Below are 23,157 nucleotides of genomic sequence, written 5' to 3'. Positions count from 1 at the left end.
AAATTTCCTGCTGACACTCTGTTCCTGGGAGTTTAGATTAGAAGTCAGGTGAGTCCAGTTTTGTATTACTCACGCTCATGAACTTGCCTGCCTTCCAGAGGTCTAACCAGCTTGCACTTCACCTTCGCCTTGAGTTGATAGTGAATTCATTGAATTGAGGGTTTACTTTACCATTTATAGTTTTGAAGTAATTTTAATAAATGAGGCACGTGATCCTCTTCATGTATGGTTTTGAAAGAAAAGTCTAAGGACTCACCCTAGAGTCCGAAATAAAGTCTGTGTTTGATTCTTTAATCTGAGGGACCCTGAGCTGACCCCAAATATACCCCTGAAAAAGACTTCTAGTAGGCAGAATAATGTCCCCCAAATATGTCCACATCTTAATCTCCAGACTTTTCGAATATATCTTGTGTCACGGCAAGGGAGAATTAGGGTGACAAATGGTATTAACATTGTTAGCCAGCTGACCTGAAGATAAACTTGTTCTGATTATCCAGGTGGGCTCAATAGATCACAAGGTACCTCCCGATATGGAAGACAGAGACAGAAGAGTAGGAATCACAGAGAAATTTTGAGATGCTATGTTGCTGGCTTTGCAGATGAAGGGAGGGACCATGAACTAGGGAATAAAGGTGGCTTTCATTCCCCAGACCTCCAGAATGAACTCTTCTCTGCAGAGTGATTTTAGCCCAGGGAGACCTACTTCAGACTTCTGACTTCCAGAACTATCAGAACATAAATGTATTTGTTCTAAGCCTGCAGCATGGAATTTGTCTCAACCACAATAAATATCTATTCCAGATAGTTATCCAATAACACTCTCTTCAAGGGAAATGAAATTCAGCCTTGAATATTATTCATTCATATTCTCTCAGATAAGGACATTTGGTGTCGAAATATCAGTTTATGTAGATTAAGAAATCTAAAGTCACTTTGGAGTTGCTCAACCCCAACAGCTGGTAGAGAAAATCTCCCAAGCTATGAGCCATACTGACGTGCAGGCACTGAGGGACAAAACCTGAAATATTAAGGTCACTTGTTCTATCTTAAATTTTTATGTCCAAATCTTTATATGCTTTTACTTTCATGTTAATCCAAGTTTTCATTCTTATCATTTTTATCCTCTCCCACTTTCTCTCCAGTTTATTTTTGACATGAAATATTGCCTAATAATGAGTCTGTGTGTATGCACATATGTTTACTTGAAAGAAAAATGTGTATAAACACACACGCACACACACACACACACACACACACACACACACACACCATACCCCTTGAACATTTTCTTAGGAATCAAAATATTACCACACATTTGTTCATTCCCCACAATATTCCTCTGAAATTAGTTTTGTTATCCTGCATTACCTTCAGAAATAAGAAAACTGAGACTCAAGAAAATTAAATTTTAATAAGTTACAGAACAGGGGCACCTGGGTGGCTCAGTCTGTTAAGTGTCCGGCTTCAGCTCAGGTCACGATTTCACACTTCGTGGGTTTGAGCCCCGCATTGGACTCTGTGCTGACAGCTCAGAGCCTGGAGCCTGTTTCAGATTCTGTGTCTCCCTCTCTCTCTGCCCCTCCCCCCACTCGCACGCTGTCTCCCTCTGTCTCAAAAATAAATAAACATTAAAAGTTTTAATAAGTTACAGAACAAAGTAGTTAAAGCTTATTGTGCACTTTCTGGAATTACATATAAATGGAATCATTCACAATATGCTTCTAAATATTTATGACTCCTTTAATTGAGCAAACTCTACAATTTATTTTAAAAAATTTTATTGAAGTGTCATTGATAGTTTCAAGTGTACAACATAGTGATTTGACAGACGACTCTTTATGTTGTGCTCACCACAAGGGTCCAACTGTAAACTTTAAATGGGTGCAGTTTATTGTATATAATTACACCTCAGTGATAGGGTTAAAAGGAAAAAAGTCTAGTGGAGCATGGCTGATGGGAGGATCTAGAACATTAGTAGCTGATTCACATCGAACCAGGATGGAAGGTCTGTCCTCTAACTAGAAAGAACTAGAAAGAAAACAGGTGTCTGTATGGATACAGGACCAATGAAATGAAGTTAAGGCCATTCATGTTTGATATGCCTGCTCTAAATTACTATCAGGTACTATTTTGTATTCAAAATATTCTTTCCTGAAGACTAAACAAAGTCGAATGTGAGCAAAAGAAAGGAAATAATAAAGATCAGGGCAGAAATAAATGATACAGAGACTAAAAAATGCAATGGAAAAATACCAGTGAAACCAAGAGCTGTTCCTTTGAAACGATAAACAAAATTGACAAACCTTGAGCCACATTCATCATGAAAAAAGAGAAAGGACCCAATTAGTAAAATCAGAAACAAAAGAACAGAAGTAACAATTGACACTACAGAAATGCAGAGAATGGCAAGAGAATATTATGAAAAATTATATGCCAACAAAGTGGACAACCTAGAAGAAATGGATAAAGTCCTAGAAACATACAATCTTCCAAAATGGAACTGGGAAGAAATAGAAAATCTGAACAGACCAATTGTCAATAAAAAATGGGATTGGAAATAAAACATTAAAAAAAAATTTTTAAAAAGGGGTGCCTGGTTGGCTCAGTCGGTTAAGCGTCCGACTTCAGCTCAGGTCATGATCTCGCGGTCCGTGAATTCAAGCCCCACGTCAGGCTCTGGGCTGATGGCTCGGAGCCTGGAGCCTGTTTCCGATTCTGTGTCTCCCTCTCTCTCTGACCCTCCCCCGTTCATGCTCTGTCTCTCTCTGTCTCATAAATAAATAAAACATTAAAAAAATTTTTTTAATGGAATTGGTAATCAGAAAACTACTCAAAACTAAAAGTTCAGGACCAGATGGATGATTTACAGGTGTATTCTACCAGACATTTAAAGAGTTAATATCTATTCTCCTCCAACTCTTCCAAAGTATAGAAGAAGAGGGAAGGCTTCCAAATCCATTCTATAAGGCCAGCATTACCCTGCTACCAGAACCAGAGACCCCACAAAAAAAGAAAACTATAGGCCACTATCCCTGATGAAGATTGATGCAAAAATCCTCACGAAAATACTAGCAAACCACATACAACAATATATTATAATAATCATTGACCTTGATCAGGTGGCATTTATTTCAGAGATGCAAGGATGTTTCAATATTTGAAAATCAATATCATATACTACATAAACAAAATGAAGGATAAAAAACATATGATCATATCAATAGATGCAGAAAAAGCATTTGACAAAATTCAGCATTCATTCATGACAAAAACTCTCAATAAAGAGGGAACATACCTGAACATAATAAATGCCATAAGTGAAAAACTCACAGCCAGCATCATACTCAATGGGGAAAAACTGAGATCTTTCCCCCTAATGTCAGGAACAAGACAAAGATGTGCACTCTCACAGTTTTATTCGACATAGTATTGGAAGTCCTAGCCTCAGCAATCAGACAAGAAAGAGAAATAAGGGGTATCCATATTGGTAAGAAGTAAGTTAAGCAGCCACTATTTTCAGATGATAGGACACTATACATAAAAATTCCAGAAAATTCTACCAACAAATTACTAGAAGTATGGATAAAGAAGATGTGGTATATAACATATGGTAGAATATTACACAGCAATCAAAAAGAGTGAAATCTTGCCTTTTGAAACAAAGTGGATGAAACTATAGTGTATTATGCTAAGAGAAATAACTCAGTCAGAGAAAGATAAATGTGATGATTTCACTCATATGTGGAATTTAAGAAACAAAACAGATGAATATAGGGAAAGGGAAGGAAAAGTTCAATAAAAACAGAGAGGGAGAAAACCATGAGACTCTTGAATACAGAGAACAGGCTGAGGGTTGCTGGAGGGAACCCAGCAACCATGGGGGATGGGCTAAATGGGTGATGGGTATTGAGGAGGGCACTTGTTGGGATGAACACTGGGTGTTATATGTAAGTGATGAATCCCTGGGTTCTACTCCTGCAACCAATACTACACTGTATGTTAACTAACTTGAATTTCAATCAATCAATCAATAAAATTACTAGAAGTAATAAATTAATTCAGTAAAGTACAAGATAAAAAATCAATACCCAGTAATAAGCAACATTCCTATACACTAACAGTGAAGTAGCTGAAAGAACAAAAAATGTTTTTAAACACCATTTACAATTGCACCAAGAAGAATAAAATCTTTAGGAATAACCTCAACCAAAGAAGTGAAAGACCTATACTCCAAAAACTATAAAACACCGATGAAGGAAATAGAAGATAAATAATTGGAAAGATATTCCATGCTCATGGGCTGGAAGAATCAATATTGTGAAAACGTCCGTACTACCCAAAGCCATCTACAGATTCAATGCAATCACTATTGAAATACCACCAGTAGTTTTCACAAAACTAGGACAAATAATGCTAAAATTTGTATGGAACTATAGAAGACCCTGCATAGCCAAAGCAATCCTGAGAAAGAAGACCAGACCTACCAAATTTCAAGATATACTACAAAGCTGTTGTAATTAAGACAGTATGGTATTGGTACGAAAGTAGACACATAGGTCAATGAAACAGAATAGAGACTCCATGACCATGATTATATGGTCAATTAATCTATGACAAAAGAGGTGACAATATTGGGCAAAGACAGTCTTCTCAATAAATGGTGCTGGGAAAACTGGACAGCTACATGTAAAACAATGAAACAGAACCACTTTCTTATGCCACACACAAAAACAAACTAAAAACAGATTAAAGACCTAAATGTGAGACCTGAAACCATAAAAATCCTAGAAAAGAACACAGGCAGTAATTTCTCCGACATCAGCTATAGCAACATCTTTCTAGATAGGTCTCCCAAGGCTAGGGAAACAGAAGTAAACATAAACTATTGGGGCTGCATCAAAATTAAAGGCTTTTACACAGCAAAGGAAACAATAAAACAAAAAAAACCCCTAGTAAATGGAAGAAGATATTTGCAAGTGACATATCTGACAAAGGGTTAATATCTAAAATACATAAAGAACTCATACAACTAAACACCAAAAAAAAAAAAACCCCACACAATCAAATTAAAAAATGGGCACAGGACCTGAATAGACATTTCTCTAAAGAAGACATCCAGATGACTACAGACACATAAAAGATGCTCTGCATGACTCATCATCAGGGAAATGCAAATCAAAAGCACAATCGGATACCACCTCACACCTGGCAGAATAGCTAAAATCAAATACACAAGAAAAAAACAAATGTTGGTGAGGGTGTAGAGAAAAAGGAACCCTCATGCACTGTTGGTGGGAATGCAGCCACTGCGGATAACAGTATGGAGGTTCCTCAAAACTTAAAAATAGAACTATTCTATGATCCAATAATTCCACTACTGTTTCCAAAGAAAACAAAAACGCTACGTTGAAAAGATATATGCACTCCTATGTTTATTGCAGCATTACTTATTATAGACAAAATGCGGAAGCAACCTAAGTGTCTATAAATAGACAGATGGATAAGGAAAATGGGGTACGTACACACACACACATGTACACATATGCATACACACAATGGAATATGTATCCCATATGTTAGTTGAAAATATCTTCTCCATTCCTGAGGCAGCCTTTTAGTTTTCTTGGTTGTTTATTTCACTGTGCAGAAGTTTCTCACACTGATAAAATCCCAACAGTTCATGTTTTTTTGGTTGTCATTGTTATTTCCCTTGCCTCCAGGCAACATGTCTAATAAGTTGCTATGGCCAAGGTCAAAGACATATTTCGCTGTGTTCTCCTCTAGGTATTTTGGTTACTTCCTGTCTCACATTTAGGCCTTTCATCCATTTGGGATTTATTTTTGTGTATGGTGTAAGAGAGTGGTCCATTTTCATTCTGCATGTTGCTGACCAATTTCCAACGCTATTTGTTGAACAGACTGCGTTTTTTCCATTGGATATTCTTACCTTTTTTGTCAAAGATTTGACCATATCATTGTGGGTCCATTTCTGGGTTCTCTATTGTGTTTCATTGATCTGTGTGTCTGTGTTTGTGCCAGTACCATACTGTCTTGATGACTACAGCTTTGTAATATAGCTTGAATAACCAAACGTCTAATAAATGTCAACTTAAAAATACATAACTCCTACTTGACTTGTCAAAAGAATTATGAATCCAAGGATTGTTGTACCCATGATTTCATAGCAAAGGAACCTACCTTTGCTTGTTGAAGAAGGAATAGAAATTTTCTGGAGCTAGTAGGAGTTGTGTTCTCACCAAAACACAATGTTTTGGAGACCCAGGTTCCTGAGTCTTATATTTGGAAAAAACTTTCACTCCGGGCTGTGAAAAGTTTCAATGTTAGAGCTCTGGAAGCCAGGAAAGTTCAAGGAGGAATAATAAAAATTGGATACACCTGAATTGTTTTTTTTTTTTTTTTAATTTTTAACATTTTACTTATTTTTGAGAGACAGAGACAGAGCATGAGTCGGGGGAGGGACAGAGAGAGAGGGAGACTTAAAATTTGAAGCAGGCTCCAGGCTCTGAGCTGTCGGCACAGAGCCCAATGTGGGGTTTGAACCCACCAACCATGAGATCATGACCTGAGCCAAAGCTGAACACTTAACTCCCCGAGCCACTCAGGCACCCTGGATATACCTGGATTCTAACCTGATCTCCTGGGAACAGAGAACCTATAGGAAAAAATTCCATTCTGTCCAGATAAGTTCCCATGGGGAGATGTGCTCAGAGGTTGGAGTAATAATGGGAAATGTGTCTAATGAGCAGTTATAGAGAACAGATACAGCAAACATAAGAGACTATAAATATCTCCTCTGCCGCAGACCCTGAACATGTTCTACATGAAGCTGGAGGAGACATGGTTTTTGCATTTGGGGTCCTAGCACTCCTTCCGGCTGTCTGGAAATAGAGCTTGCTCTCTATCATCAACCAACAGGGAGGAATTCTGACCTCCACTTGGAGACCTTCCTCTCAGAGACCCCAAGCAGGTGAGTCTCAGAGCTCAGCAAGTATTTCAGGAAAGGTTCAGGGAGAATGGATGAGGTCACCTGAGAGCCTAACCATCCTGTCCCAGATCTGAGAGATTGTTGTGTTTGTTGGTGTGGTGAACTCATTCATTCATAATCAATATATTTAAAATGTTTTTTAAAAAAGGAATGTCTGTTGAAATTGCTAATGCAAGGATTATTGTCGACAACTAAGTGGTGGTAATCAAAGTCCAGTTGGGTGAGACTAACGAAGGAGTGGGAGGTATCGTCTTCCTGGAAACTTTGAACACTTCCAAGGAGTGTTGCAGTAAAAGGGAATAGGAAAATACACTATTAGGTATGGAGGGGGGTGCAGTGCAGTGAGGGAATTTAAAAAATATTTTTAAGATGGGGTATTTTGGAGCATATTCTGTATCCGTTAGAAAGATCCAGACCAATGGAGGGAGCCACGATCTTGCAACCACAGTTCTGGAGACATACATTTCACAGAATCTTCTCTCCATTAGATATTCACTTAAACAGTTTATTTAAAGCACAACAGGAATATGCTAGAGGGCTTTACTTGACAATTTTTTCATTACCTAGAGACGGAATACAGTTTTGGGGTGTTAGCCATTTACTTTCTTTGCAGCAAATTATCTGCAAAAATTCTTTGCCTGGTTTCCTAGGTTCGGAGCATTCTTATTCTTGTTTTTGTTTGTCATTCTTGCTAAATCATTTTCTTTCTTCTTTTTGATTGCATTCTTTCAAATGCGTGATTTGACTCCTGAAACCAGTATCACACTAAGTTAACCAACTAGAATTTAAACAAAAATGTGAAACAAACAAAAAACACAATTGCAAAATTTTAAGCCAAGTTTGCTATTTGCTGTTTAGTTCTTGTATGTATGTACAGATGTATTTGTTGAGAGTTTATAAATTGTGAGTGGCCAAACCTGTCAACTAGTCATAGTTTGTCCCTCACCCATTGTTTTTTATGTGCCTTGTAGTAATAAACTGCCTTTTGTATGTATTGCCACCTACCTCCCATCTGTGCTTCCTCACTGCTACCTTTTTTTTGTGATTGGATCTATTTTCTAAACTAGCAATCGTCCTTTTGCCGTCCTGTGGAAACATGAATTCCTCTCTCATTCAACTTATATCCTTCTCACAAGGATGCGTGATTCCACCTATGTTTATTATATAGGATGAAATTAGAATTTTAGATACTGCTCTCTGCGCTATTTTAAAAAGCAGTGATAATTATAAATGATATTTTCCTATTCTTTTTTATTAGTTTTTTTCCCCATTCCATTTTGATTTAGACACCTGTGTTAATGTCATGAACTTATTGTCATTGTCTATCTTTTATGGCAGAAGACAGTCTTTTTAAAATTGGATTTGATTAACAAGGTTGTTTGGAATCCACTGTGTTTATTCTGCTGGTCCTCTCCCTGCTATTCTTTTTATTTTATAAATTCCATTTTCAAAAGATGTGTTTCTGCCTGAACGCACACCTTTATGAAATAGCAAAAATGAACAATCAGGCGAGGTCCTGCTCATTTGGATCTGACATTAAATGAAGAAAGCAGAGGGGGTGATGTAAATGTGTGTGTGACATGACGTCCTCAGGGATATACAGACGAAGAAAGGAAATAGGTTTTGGGGGCACGTATAGGATTTTATAGAGCATGTTGTAGGGACGCCTACACACGTTGGATAAAACTCAGGAAGAGTGGAGCCGCCCAATGAGTTTGTCAAAAAAGAGATTAAAACCCAGAGCTCAGGAATTACAAAGGAATGTGAGAGAAGGGCCAGCTGCGTCTGTTCCTGGGCCATATGAGAGCAAGTGTGGTCCAATACATAGGAATAAATAGGGAATAAAAGCCAAACAAGGGCCCGATGTGGACACTGTATGAAGCGAACGGATGTTCGCTGAAGTGACGCCAGCACCCGCCCTGGCTGCCCACTGTCTCTGCAACCTGGCTTCTAGAATAGGCTCCTTATTCATGTTGCTTTCCCCTCCTTAGCAGGAACTACCCTTCTTTTGAAACTATTCTTGCATGTACTGCCACGGATAAGAGAACTTTGACTTTACCCCGGAGCAAAACATGCCATTTACATGTGACCCAGCACGTTGCAGGGGCAAACACAGAAACACATTTGTGCACACGCACGCGCCCATGTCTACGGCTCTACAAGGAGAACCACGAAATGGCTGCGTTTGCAGCCTGACCACGTCTGATGCGCTCTGATATTTTCTACTGTGCCTTATTTTTCCTACTCTAGTTTATTCTTGCAGACCAAGCTTGACCCCACAAATGCTCCCATTCTAAGAACATGGACAACATTCTTCTCTCGCGTCCTCTGTTCCGGTGCTAGTAGCTCCCTGATTCTGTTCTCTCTCTCATCACTGGCAACTTCTGTGAGCACAGAGCCTCTCATTCCTTCATGCAATATGTATTTATTCCTGGTGATCCCAACTAAGCTATGTCTGGGGGTAAAGGGTGGGGGTATGCATAATAGCCCCAGGGCGCCCACAGTCCAGCAGGGAAATGAATGGCATTAAATAAAAGTTACACATTGATAACCCTGACATCTAAATTATCACAAGAGAAAGTCTTTTTTTTCTGTGAGACTATTAAATAGGCTATTTAATATTCTGTGAGACTATTAAAAGGAACTACACCCACGAAGATTCATGAGGGAGAGGACTCCTTGCTTCTGAAAGAGGAGATGGGATTTTCAGGATAGAGAAAAGGTGAAAAACTCCAAACGGACCAGGGGGTGACTCCAAGCAGAGGGAAGCAGGGGTCTAGAGGCTCTGAGACCTGAGCCAGGCCTTCCAGGGAAGCTACAACTCAGGCTCGGTGTGTGTGAGATCGAAGGGGTGAGGCGGTGTGAGTGTGAAGCAGGTGGGTCGGTCAGGAGAGGCAAGCCAAGTGTTGGAAGGTATGGAATTGGGGGTTCATTCTCCAGGGGGGAGTCACTGGGAAGGGGTTAAGGTGGACAGTCGTGTAATTGCAATATTAGAAAGACCTCTTGGGTAATTGTGACTATCGGCTAGAGAGGCGCCAGCCCATGATAGGTGGAGACAGGACAAGGAACTGAAATAAGCCAGTGGATTTGGGACCCCAGAGGTGGGGAAGCGATGGGGACTTTGAGAGAAGAAAAAAAATCAGCCAAATCTCCTCACCAGTGAGAAGCACTCAATGTCAACACAGGGAGCAGTGCTAAGCTCTGTATGACGTATTCACTAAATCTGCCAACTACCTGAGTGGGATAGATACCTCTAGCCCTACCATTTGGGGAAGCATATTAGCATTGACAATAGTTTGGTTGGGTGGTGGGGGAAAAGAAGGGAGGGAAACAAACCAGAAGAGACTCATGACTATAGAGAACAAATTGAGGGTTGATGGAGGCAGGTGGGTGGGGATGGGCTAGATGGGTGGTGGGATTAAGGAGGGCAATTGCCGCCATGAGCACTGGGTGTGGTAAGTGATGAATCACTGAATTCTGCTCCTGAGACCAATATTACGCTGTATGTTACCTGACTCGAATTTACAGGGGGGAGAAAAAGAATAGTTTGGTTGGTTCTCCAAGTCCAAATAGCAAACGTGTGGAGATCCCCAATTCAAAACCGGTTTCTGATTGTAAAAGTTTAGCATTTTATATCATTTAGAAAAGTTGTTCTTTAGCAAATAATTTTCTAAAATCCCCCACTTTTCTTGTACCCTGTGTATTTCCTTTTGTGAATTGTGGGTGTTTTCCCTTGTTATTCTGGTGGGATGTCTTGCTAACATGAAGACATTCCTACTTTTTCTTTTGGATAAATTGCTTTTTGCTGCTTTATTATTCTGGGCATCAAGGACATGTACCTGGGGTTGGGGTGTCGCCAGAACCAGGGTCACTTTCTCGTCACCATCACCAGGGGCCACCTGAGCTCATTAGATCTTTCTCCCCAGTTTTCTTGCTGTCAGTTTTTGAATTTGATTTTTATGTTTCTGTAAATACTGGACACAAAATGATCACCTTAAAATCGAGACCCAGGTCTCCATGCTCACGGGAGACTTAACCACTAGAATTTGAATGTTTTTGCAACTTATAGGAAAGACAATCTGATATTGCACAGCTTGCCTTGTATCATTGTTTGCCTAATTATTGCGACTGGAGGTGAGAATAGTCTGGTTGTGACATGGTCCAAGGAGGCTATAGAGCATGCGTGTGTGTGTGTGTGTGTGTGTGTGTGTGTGTGTGATGAGCAGTTCTCAAGACAGAGGTCCTGGAACCCATACCTCCAATACGAGACCCTTAAAATACAGGTGCCAGATTACTACTGACAATGAATATAAGAAGGGTGCCTATTTCTATTCAAAGATTCCTTGGAAACGAAATTAATAAAGTGCAAGGAACACCATGTGAAGGAGGGGTTCCTTGTGCCGGGAAGTTTCATCAGTGTCCGGGAGGCCACCTCATTCCTCCACATTCCCTGCCACCACCTCTCATCAGTCTTCCTGTCGCTCCTTCCCCTGGACACACTGGATTTCTTTTGAGCCTGGGTCTTTAACACAATATGCAAACAACAAAAGGCAGGATGGTGAAGGGGAGTGGGAGACACTGGCTTCCGGTTGAGGAATTCCTTCCATGTTCAGGAAGGGGAGACTCACAGGAGTGAAAGGCCCAGCGGAGGGAATACTGTCAGTGATGCTGTCACAGGCTGTGTGGTGACAGATGGCAGCTCCAAGCCTGGTGAGCAGGGCGTGATGTTGACACTTGTTGAATCACTGTGTGGTGCCCCCCAAACTAACGTGACCTGGTGTGTCGACCACCCTCATGCTTTAAAAAATTAATTTGAAAAACCCACGTCTTTCCTCAGAGCCGTTGCACTCATAGTTCCCTCCGACGGGCACGCTCTTCCCCAGAGGACCTTGTGTCTCCTGTCTCCTCGAGGGCTCTGTTTACATGTGTGCCGGTGTGCCCGAACAACCACGAAGAGCCATCCCTCCATCCACGCTTCCCTTTACACAGGCTTTGTTTTTCTTCACATCACCTGTCACCTCCTGACATTTTATCTGGTCTCCTTTGCTTATCCCCTTTCTCCATCACTGAACCCTACAGGCTTTTGTTTCTAGACACTTATACACTTTGCGTGAAGGTGCACTGAGTAGTGCTCAAGGTTATTCCTCAAACGCGTGACAGATTTCAGAATTTCTCATTAAAAATATATAATAGATGAGTAGTTGGGGAAAAAGCTAACTGGGGGATGTGAAGTCTTAGTTAGAGCTGGCATAGGGAGGGGAGGAGATTTTTCCCTGAGAGGCGAAAAATTCTGCAAAAAACCTATGGAAATTGATCCTCTGAATAGAATATAAAATTGTAGAATTTCAATGATATTTGCAATGTTCATTTTGAGAAAATTAGTCATGTTATTTCTTTGTTCCCCGGTAGTCATCTCCAGCATATGGAAACAGGAAATGATACCCAAATTTCAGAATTTTTTCTTCTGGGATTTTCAGAGGAACCAGCATTATAGCCCCTCATATTTGGACTTTTTGTCTCCATGTACCTAATTGCTGTGTTTGGGAACCTGCTCATCATCCTGGCTGTAGGCTCTGACTCCCACCTCCACATGCCCATGTACTTCTTCCTGGCCAACCTGTCCTTTTCAGACATCTGCTTCATCTCCACCACCGTCCCGAAGATGCTGTGGAACATCCAGACTCAGTGCAAAGTCATAACCTATGCAGGCTGCATCACACAGATGTATTTTTTCATACACTTTGCAGGATTAGAAGTCTTTCTCCTGACCGTGATGGCCTATGACCGCTTCGTGGCCATCTGTCACCCCCTACACTACACGGTCATCATGAACCCCCGGCTCTGCGGGCTGCTGGTTCTGGTGTCCTGGATCATGTGTGTCCTGAATTCCTTGTTACAAAGTTTAATGATGTTGTGGCTGTCCTTCTGTACACATTTGCATGTCCCCCACTTTTTCTGTGAACTCAATGAGATGCTCCAGCTTGCCTGTTCTGACACCTTTCTTAATGACATGGTGATATATCTTACAGCTGTGCTGCTGGGTGGTGCCTCCCTGGGTGGGATCCTTTACTCTTATTCTAAGATAGTTTCCTCCATACATAGGATCTCATCAGCTCAGGGCAAGTATAAGGCATTTTCCACCTGTGCGTCTCACCTCTCGGTTGTCTCCTTATTTTATTGTACGAGCCTAGGAGTGTACCTCAGCTCTGCTGCTACCCAGAGCTCACTCTCAAGTGCCACAGCCTCGGTGATGTACACGGTGGTCACGCCCATGCTGAACCCCTTCATCTACAGCCTGAGGAACAAAGACATAAAGAGGGCTCTGAAAAGAATCGTTGGCGTTCCAGCAATGCATGGGACAATCATCCTGAGGCCAGAGATGCGCCCATGATTGCAGGGCTCAGAGCCTCAGAGCCAGGAACTTCTAATCTTTGATCAGTCTGGGGAAGTAGAACCTGCTCCTTCTATTTATTTCCTGGCATTTCCGTTTGTGTGAATTCAACTTCTCTATACATTGAGGTAACTCACTTTATCAAGCTTCTGCTCTGTCTGATATACCATTTCATCTTTCTCCACTTTCATACCTTCCCAGTGGTTTCCCAATTGTTGGATCACAAATGCCTGGAAATTTCTGTATCTTACAATGGGCAAGTTGGTCTCCTTAAAAATAATTTCATTTCAAATGATTTCTACCATGCCACATAAATTTTCCCTAATTTTCCCCAAAGAATAATCCCAAGGTGGGTTATTCATGTGGAAAAACACTACACTTGGCCCCTAGGCCCTCTACGTAATTTTCTTGTAGATGAAAATACAAAACCACTGCTTTCACCTGGAGTCTGTCAATCTCTTTTAAGACCCTTCCTTAAGAACTCTTTGATGATGTGGACTCTAGCAAGGGTCCATTTAAGCATCAGACTATTGACACCAATGCTTAGGTAGGAAACCCCAGGCATTTGCTTATGCCCTTGGGCTTGTGGACATTCCCACAAGTGTTTCCTTGACCAGAGCGTATGCTGTGACTGCCTTGGCCTTTGGGTTCTTATGTGGGTCACAAGACACACCTCAGCAACACCCACCGGAGGACTCTAAAAACACAAGGTTCATTGCTCACAAACGTTGAGGGCACATGGGATTCCCAAAGGCCATTCAAGGAGGTCTCAGAGAGGGAGAGACTTTAACAGGGAGGAAAGAGAGCACTATGAAGGATCTGGCTTTTGGGGGGTCCATGGGGGGAGTGACTATGTTTTTCTGGGCTCATTTTTTATGGATGAATTTAAAACACGAGTGGAGTTAGAGGATGGGCCGAATGGGCCAAGGAGAGGGGGAATGGAGTTATGGAATGATCAATGATGAGAATGGAAGACACAGTGTGTGGAATATAGTCATCGATGATGTACTAGGGGTATAATAGGACAGGTGTCAGTACACCTGTGTGAGCCCCGCATAAAGTACAGAGAAGGTGAACCACTGTATTGCAGACCTGAAACTAAGGTAACATCGTGTGTCAACTACACTCATGTAAACAGTTAAAGAAAAGGAATAATAAAATATTATCCCCCAGTACTCAAAAATAACAATAGCAAAAACCAGACAAAAAGCCCAGTAACGGAATGTGGGCACCGAACGGGAAAAGCGGGGTCACTCACAGTTGTTACCTAGATTACCAGGGCTTTCTAATGGGGGGATTTGTGGGAGGGGGGCCTGCATGTTTGTATAGTAACTGAATCATACGCCTGCCAATGTGTTAATATGAATGGTGGTCTTTGAAATGGATGCCTCAGAAATCAAAAGCCTAATGTCAGGCAATTACCGTACAAACAGGCTTCTGTGTCTCACAACTGGACTCTGTTGTTGTTGTTGTTGTTGTTTTTCTGTTATTCAGCCCGGCGTCCAGGGGCCTATCATAGCCTCTGGCAAAAACTGATGAGCAAATATGTACCTCCCCGTGGAGTCAACATGGAAAGACAAATTGGAATAAACAGATTGATCTAATATGTTCTTGGTGTCAGAGGAGACCATAAACCCGAGGAGGCAAAGCACCCATTGTGTTCCTATGCAAAATATTTCTTTTTCATGTGCTGCCTCCATTTATTGAAGCATGGAGGCTTTTGTCCGCAGCTGAGGTGGTTTGTTCACTGAGGTACGGGGTTGCTTAGTGTCTTCTGTTTTATCTCCGAATTCGCTTCCCGTTTCTTCTGAAAGCTTTGCAACGCTACCTACTACATGAGTCTTCCTACCGTCGCATGAAATAGGTTCCTTTTCCCAGTATTTGTCACAAATGATGGCAAATGAACAGTATCAGCCCCACCCATTTCGTGCCTCCGTCCTGCCCTGAAATCTCTCCCACCTGCACGACCAGAGGATGCTTCACACGAGAGCTGGGTGTCCTGCTGGCATGTGGCTCAGGGTCCCCAGTTGTTCTGCACAAACGTGCATGTCCTTCAAACTCTCCCAGTTACCCAGAAGGGAGCCCACTTGTTCGTAACGTCGTGGGAAATAAACTTGAATCACAGAACGATCATGAGTGCTCTCCTCAACGTCAGATCATTTGCCACAAATAAAAATCAGCACATCTTCTAAGTGTCTAAGGTCCGTTCGCTTGGGTTATTGTGTCAGTCAGCTACTGCTGTATAACAGGCGGTCCTTGTCAAATGACATATCATAATACCTTTACAATCAAACGGAATCATATGCTGGGGAGCGTTTCTGATCTCTGCTGGGCTCCTCGTGGGTCTGGGGTCAGGTGTGAATCTCTACATTGTGTTTCTCAGGCTCATGCATGGTGTTGAGCTTGGCTGTAGTGTTCTTCTGTCTTCAACCAATTTATGGTCAGATACGGTTCCCATATGGAGGTTAATCTTCTTCTATTACAGAAACAAGTTTCTTTCTCCTGTGGTTTACTTAAATTTAATTCCATTGTTTGTGCATCCATACTAATGATTTCCTCCCCATTAGAAGTGGTATCTCCTAATCCTCTTAAGTGAGAATCTACTACCTGTGCTCTGGATCCTACCCTTACCCATGCACCATCAGACTTTTTTTCCACTGAATTAAATCATTGGAGTGTAATTACACACTATAACCTGCATATGTAAAGTGTATACTTTGGTGAATTAAAGGAGCCACATGCAAACGAACAGTAGATGTTTCAAGTTTCTTGTTGTGTATGATTTAAGACTGTAACATAACCTTGAACTGCTTTACTGGGTAATTTCTTTTTTTTAAATTTATTTATTTTGAGAGAGAGAGAAAGAGAGAAGGAGAGGGAGAGAGAAAGTGCAGGGGAGGGGCAGAGAGGAGAGACAGAGAATGTCAAGCAGGTTCCATGCTGTCAGCCCCGACGTGGGACTTGATCCCAAGATGTTAGGTACTTTCTAAAATTGAAGCATCCTGAGCCTCAGTCTCCTTATTTCTGAAGGCAGAATGGCATACTGAACCATGTGGAGGTCGTGAGAATGAATAACATGTGTGGAACTTCCTTTGTAACTCAGAGAAATCATTTGAGGGTAAAAGGTTTGTCGTGTGTGTGTGTGTGTGTGTGTGTGTGTGTGTGTGTGTTTATATCCAATTTTCTTTCAAATAAGCACACTCACCACACATGTACACACACAGATGACTTGTGATTTCGTCTTTTATGTTGAAAGGAGGTGTGAGAGACCGTTGGAGAGGATAGCACGGAACAGATGAATGGTTGAATTAACATGAAATAAAAGGATGCAGAAATACAGACACAAAATCTTAAATTACAAAGGGTGACCTTAATTTTGATCACGGGTTCCTTTTCCGGACTTGCAGCCTCAAAAGCCTTGTAGTCAGACGACACTCACATTTCTACCCCGAGGAAATCACTGTACCAGCTGATGGGGCAGAATATATCCAAATATATTTCATTTTTTTCCTACTTACTGTGGGTTCCTCACATGTCAACCTTTTCCCGGGGAAGATGATGAGTGAATTCAGAGTCTTAAACTCAGTTTCCTCAAATAATTGTATTGACTATGTCAGTATGAGAGTTCTACCGCTGCTGTAAAATATCTCCACACTATCTGCTTAAAACATACACACCTTTACAGTTCTGGAGTCAGAGCTCGGAAGGAGTCTTATTGGGCTAATAGCAAGAAGTCTGCAGGGTTGACTTCCTACTGGAGGCTCAGGGGAGAATCTGTTTCCTTTCCATTTCCAGTCTCTGTCGCCGGTCACCTGCATTCTCTGGTCATGGCTCTCTCTCCACCTTCAGAGCCAACAGGGTAGCAGTTTCAAAGTCTCTCTGACACCAACTCTTTTGACTCCCTCCTCAACATTTGGAGGACTGTCGTGACTACCTGAGTGCCACCTGGACAATCACAGCTAATCGTTGTATCTGAATGGCAGCTGATTGGCAGCCCTGTTCAATCGCCTACCTTGATTCCCTGAGCTCTAGAAAATACCATGTTCCTAAGCACTGATTACGATGTGGACCTGCTTGGGAGGCTCCTCCTCTGTCTTCTAAAAAGTCTTTTGCAAAAGTGTATTGTTTTCAGGTGATTTGACTAGTTTATACATTATGCTCTGTCACCATGAGAGCAGCGACTGTCTGTCCCCGGGCTGCACCATTACAATAAATTGGCCGCATTCCTTATGCTGGGCCTTTTATTCCCATGACTTGTTTGTCCCATAACTGGAAGCCCGCACCTCCCACTGTTGTAACCTTGTGTGTCAACTGTACTAAAACTATTACAAAATAATAGACACATGAAAAAATCAAAACCCGGGTGTATTATTTCGTGTCACAGTAGTGCCTGCCTATAAAAGAAACAAACACAGAATTGACACAGCCTCTAGAAGGAGGGATACATTATTCCCTCCAAATTACACGCAACGATGATTTTTTGTATAGGAGATCTCTAAAACTACCTACATCTGTGTCTAACACAGGATCACACCCTTGCTAACCAAAGAGTGGTACACGGACTGGAACTTGCACATAAATAACAAGTGAGAGCTTGTCAAAAATGCAGAAGCTCTGGGCCACCCGGGGACTATCACTCAGATGTTGCATTTGCAGCAGGATCCGTGTGGATTCATAAACATTTGTAGACCATGTGAGGTTGGAGAAGGGCTGGTCTAGAATAGGTTTTCTCACTTGTTCACCAGACCTTTGGGACAGCTTAAGTCTATATTTGGAGGCTGCTTTCTTGTGGACAAGGTGTTTAGCAGCATCCCTTCAGACGTCACCAGACATCCCCAGGGGAAAATTCATTTCTGGTTGAGAACCACTGCCCCCAAGCTTGAGAACCAGAAGCATCCCGACAGAATCCCACTCAAGGCCCACATCCTCGAGCACTGACTTCGGGCAGGTCACCAGATGCCACCAAGCACATTCCCACCTGGAGAATGGACTTTAGAAATGGAGTTTGTCAGGGACGACACGTTTACAGAACATTGAATTAAACATTCCCTGTAAATGCTTGATACAGGTGATAGCATGTGCAAAGACCTAAGTATATCTCTTATAATTAACAAGGCCTTTATAAGTGGGGCTAAGTGACAGCTTTTAGCTTGAGATAAAGTAAGAAAGTCCTAATTGCAATGGCAAACGTATCTTGAACCCAATGTGCGTAGTGCCCAAGGTTTATTATCAGAAGAACCAAGTTCTGCACCTCATTTAAGAGAAGAGTAAACACGTCTGGAGATAGCTGGGTCCCCACCGCAAGTCAATGCTTTGAAGATAAAGGGACCTAGTCCAGGCAGGATCCCTCAGTCTCAGACCTGGAGGAAACCGTAACTGGGAGCTAAGATAAGGTGCTGGCAGATTTACTCACCAGGAGGGAGGCAAGTTCAAGGAAAAGAGTAAAGAAAACCCAACTGGATTCACTACTTGTAAACTGGTCTCTTGGGAACATGATTCATTAGAGAAATTTCCTTTGTGTGCAAAAGTGTTCTGCTTGGGAACTGTGCTGGAGTAAGAAGAAGGAATATACCTAATGAGCACACACAGGGACCTTTAAATACCTCCTGGTCTCCTGTCTGTCAGCCCATGCAACCTTGCACAGGAAGGGGCATGGTTCTGAACCCTAGTTCTGGCTGAGGACTGATGTTTCACTGCCTCCTGCTGTCTCAGGTGAGGGCAGAGCTTTAGTCCCTATCATCTGCTATCCAGGGAAGAATTCAGGCTTCCACAAGGAGACCTTCCTGTCAGACACCCCAGCCAGGTGAGTCCAACAGCCCAGTGGACCGTGGGTGAGAGGGTCAGAGAGAATGGAAGCCAAGATCATTAACTGTCACCACTTGAGAGCCAATCCAACGTAGCCCGGAGCAAGTGGTCACGGTGTTTGTTTGCTTAATTAAGTAATTCATGTATTTATTCAGTGGCTGTGTCAGTTTCAGAGGGAGTGCCATTCACACTCTTGAAGATCTTTCTTATTCTTTATCATTCAATCGCTATTATGGCCGTGCTAGAAAAACTATGTTGAGATTGTTAAATTCAATGTGTGTTTCTAATCGAGTATAATTTTGTCCCCCAGGGGACATTGATCAATGTCTGGAGACACTTTGTCTGTCAGGCTGGAGAGGTCACGCACAGAGGTCACAGATGCTCTGAACATCTTACAGGGCCCAGGACGCTCCCCACCACAGGGCAGGCTCTGGGCGGGATGGGTGCAGAGACTGGGAAACTCCTGGTTAAAGAATGTCTTTGTCTGTAATACAGCTGCTTTCAGGTTCTGCCTTCAACCTTGTAACACTTACTCTTAGGCCAACAAATTCAGAATAACCCTTTGGCTCCTTTTTGAAAGTTTCAACCACAAACAACGTAACAGCCCTGTAAGTTTTTTTCCAGACCGCTGGGTGAAGGAGACAGTTCTTGTTATTTTCCTAAATCTTGTTATTTTCCTAAACTATCCCTCAGTTTCAGCCAAGGTCATATGTTTGATGACCGTCTGGTTGGTTTTATTATTATTATATGCCCATAGGTTTCTCTCTCTGTCTCTCTGTCTGTCTCTCTCTCTTTTTTTTTTTTTTTTTTTTAATTTTTTTTTTCAACGTTTTTTAATTTATTTTTGGGACAGAGAGAGACAGAGCATGAACGGGGGAGGGGCAGAGAGAGAGGGAGACACAGAATCGGAAACAGGCTCCAGGCTCTGAGCCATCAGCCCAGAGCCTGACGCGGGGCTCGAACTCACGGACCGCGAGATCGTGACCTGGCTGAAGTCGGATGCTTAACCGACTGCGCCACCCAGGCGCCCCTCTCTCTCTTTTTTTAAAACACTATCAACATTTCAAATGATTTCCTGAGATCATTGTTTCTCAATTGATTTTTGCAACATATTTTGATCATAAAAATTTTTAATTTTATTTAAATAAATCTATCTTCCTACTTCTGAGATTATGGCTTTATTTAGTGGGTTTGCTCACCTGTGAATGTTATATGTAGTTTCCTTGATGTTCTGCTATATTGTATGGTTACACTTACACTGGGGTCATAATCCCTCTGAATTTTTGTGAAGTGTCTGAGGAGGGGACCAATTGCATATTCTTCCACATAGATATCCATTGCTGCCAGCACTGGTTTAGATATTCATTTATTCTAGCTGTTATATACCAGTTCAATCTTTTCCAACTAAACAGAAATTAAACCTTGTGAACAAAGAAGGTGAAATCCCTTCACTAGCGTATGTTTCTGTGTAGCACCAAGGACAGAGAACAATAATATAAATATACGGATGGCATCATGCGGTCAAGCAGAATCATATGAAACAAATTATTTGGTACAAAACTGGACTGTTGTGATGTCGGGAGCATTTACAGAGCATGGTCTGGGGAAGCCTCTGTCCACTGGCTGACATACAGAATGAGGATTCGAGGTGTCCCTTGGGTTTGTGAAAAAGAGACCAATACCCAGAGTCCAAGAGTATCAATGAGAGGACCTCACATAGGGAAGGGAGAGGAGCGCCTGGGTGGCTCAGTGGGTTAAGAGACCTCTTCTTGGTTTCGGCTCAGCTCAGATCTCACCGGTCATGGGATCCAGACCCTTGTTGGGCTCTGTGCTGACAGCATGGAGCCTGCTTGGGACTCTCTCTGTCCCTCCCCTGCTTGTGTTTGCTCTCTCTCTCTCTCTCTCTCTCTCTCTCTCTCCCTCCTCCCCTGCTTGTGCTTTCTCCCTCTCTCCCTCCCCTGCTTGTGCTCTCTCTCTCTCAAAGAAATAAACATTAAAAAGCGAAAGGGATAACAGGGCTGCCCTCACCTGCTGTCAGCCCCCATGAAGATGAATTGCCCAAGTGAAAGCAAAGTCTTCCGTGGTTGACCTTGTAACTGTGCACCTTGCAGCCAATCGTGTGTGCTTCCTTTTGTGAAGTGTTGGCTTATCCTCTTGCTCATTTTTTCCCTTGGGCCCGCCATATGTAAGGTGTTTGACATTAGGAAGATTTCAGCACTTTCGTCTTTGGGGGGACGTAAATGTGTTCTCACATAGTTTTTGCTGGGCATCAGGGGAGGTGGTCGGGTGCAAAGCTGCCAGAAGCGAGGAGGTTACTGGTCGTCACAGTCCCTCGGGGACCCCCTGAGCTTACTGGATCCTTGCTCTGCTGTCCTAGACTCTGGGTCTTGTCTAGCAAGGGAAGATTATAATGTGAGTGAGGCTAATGTCAGGGAGGAGACCAGAGCCCCAAGTAAGTGTCCTTGCTCTGTTTTCATTAGGATCAGGAGGCTTACAGGCTTGATGGGTGTTCACAGAGACAATGGAACCGTCCATATTAACCCCTGGGTGTGGGGGAAGCGGGGCTTTGAAGAGGTGTGGTGTTAGGGGTTTGGGTCAATGCAAAACAAATCCTGGGGCCAGGCAGAAGGTTGTTTACAGCAGACATGAGGCCCACCTCTGTTTACCTAAACTGGCCTAGGGGCAAGCCAGACAAAGCAGGCTCCTAGGGGTCATCAAGGCACCTTTCTTTTGCTAATTAGCTCCCTTTGGGGCAACTTCCCCTTGCTGAGGTCTACAGCCCTGTTTACCCATTTACCTAATTTTAGTCCTTCCTTCCTGGAAAGCAGCTTTCTGCTATTGTATTCAGTTGGGGGGCATTTCAGTCCTGAATACCTAATCTTTTTCCCTCATTTTGGATGCTTCTGTGCAGAGATTTCCCATTCCTATACTTTTGTCCTATGGTGGGGACCTTTGCCCTGTTTACCTAATGTTGGATGCCTTCATCCTGTGTCTCTTTATGCCTTGTTAATGCATCTGTGCAAGCTCAGGGAATTCCTAAGCTTATTCCCCACAGTTCCCCCCTTTTGTTTTTCTTGGTTCTTCTAGTTTCGTGTTCCAGGACTGTCATGATGAGCTCCTGGTCCTTCGTTTGCTGTCGGAAGGCTTGGAGGGTGATTCCGCAAAGACACAAAAAGAGCCTCAGTGGAAGCATTCTGCTTCCCAGAGTTATCCAGAATTTGAGATGAGTGTTGGCTGTAAGTGAGAAAGGATTTAGGTCGCGTCACATTGCCCAGGAATCAGCCCGTTCATTTTTAAGCTGATCTTCTGCATATTGTAGCTGTCGGCACAAGGTCACATCTAGATTTTCTATATTGTTAGAGTTGTAGGAAGAGAAGACACTGCAAAAGTGTGTCTGGACAGCATCCCAAGCTTGGGAGTGATTATAAGGAATGCCAGCCATGCAAATATGCTGGTAGTTAGGGTCGCAGGACAGTTTAGAGCGGAGGGACAAGGCCTTCTGTCTTTTTCCAATAAATTCCACTGACGCCTGAAGAGCTTCGAGGCGGGCCAGAACTTGTTTATCAATGGAAATCTGGCTTATAAATTCTTTCGTAGTGTTGACCATAAATTTATTAAGGACACGGGCTGTCTGGATAGTATGATGCAGGCTGAGTCCAGCTACAGTGGCAGAAGCGATAATGCCTGCTGCTGCTAGGATGCCCGTGATTAACAGGCCAACAAATCATTTCTGCCTTGCAGCTGAGTGCCAGTGTTGAACAAGCTTGGAAAGAGCTCCTAGTCCCAATGGATGCGTATAGGGCTCAGAGCTATTAACAGGAAACCAGGCCGAGATGCGCTTAAGTGCTAATAAAGAGGAGATGTTTAATTGGGTGATATTATCATTACTTATGCAGGACATGAGCCAGCCCTGGGAGGTAGAGATATTATAATTATTTTCTAGTTGTTTGATCTG

The 23,157-nt window shown here is 42.4% G+C and overlaps 1 pseudogene; it reads left to right on the top strand.

The window, feature by feature from the left end:
• The first annotated feature begins 12,370 nt into the window (after positions 1 to 12,370).
• LOC125929132 (olfactory receptor 7A17-like) lies at positions 12,371 to 13,405 on the top strand (annotated as a pseudogene).
• The last annotated feature ends 9,752 nt before the right edge of the window (positions 13,406 to 23,157 follow it).

The sequence above is a fragment of the Panthera uncia genome, chromosome A2 (assembly GCF_023721935.1).
Source record: "Panthera uncia isolate 11264 chromosome A2, Puncia_PCG_1.0, whole genome shotgun sequence".
Taxonomy (NCBI): Eukaryota; Metazoa; Chordata; class Mammalia; order Carnivora; family Felidae; genus Panthera; species Panthera uncia.
Note: the sequence above shows the minus strand (reverse complement) of the source record. Positions and strands in the feature narration are given on the sequence as shown.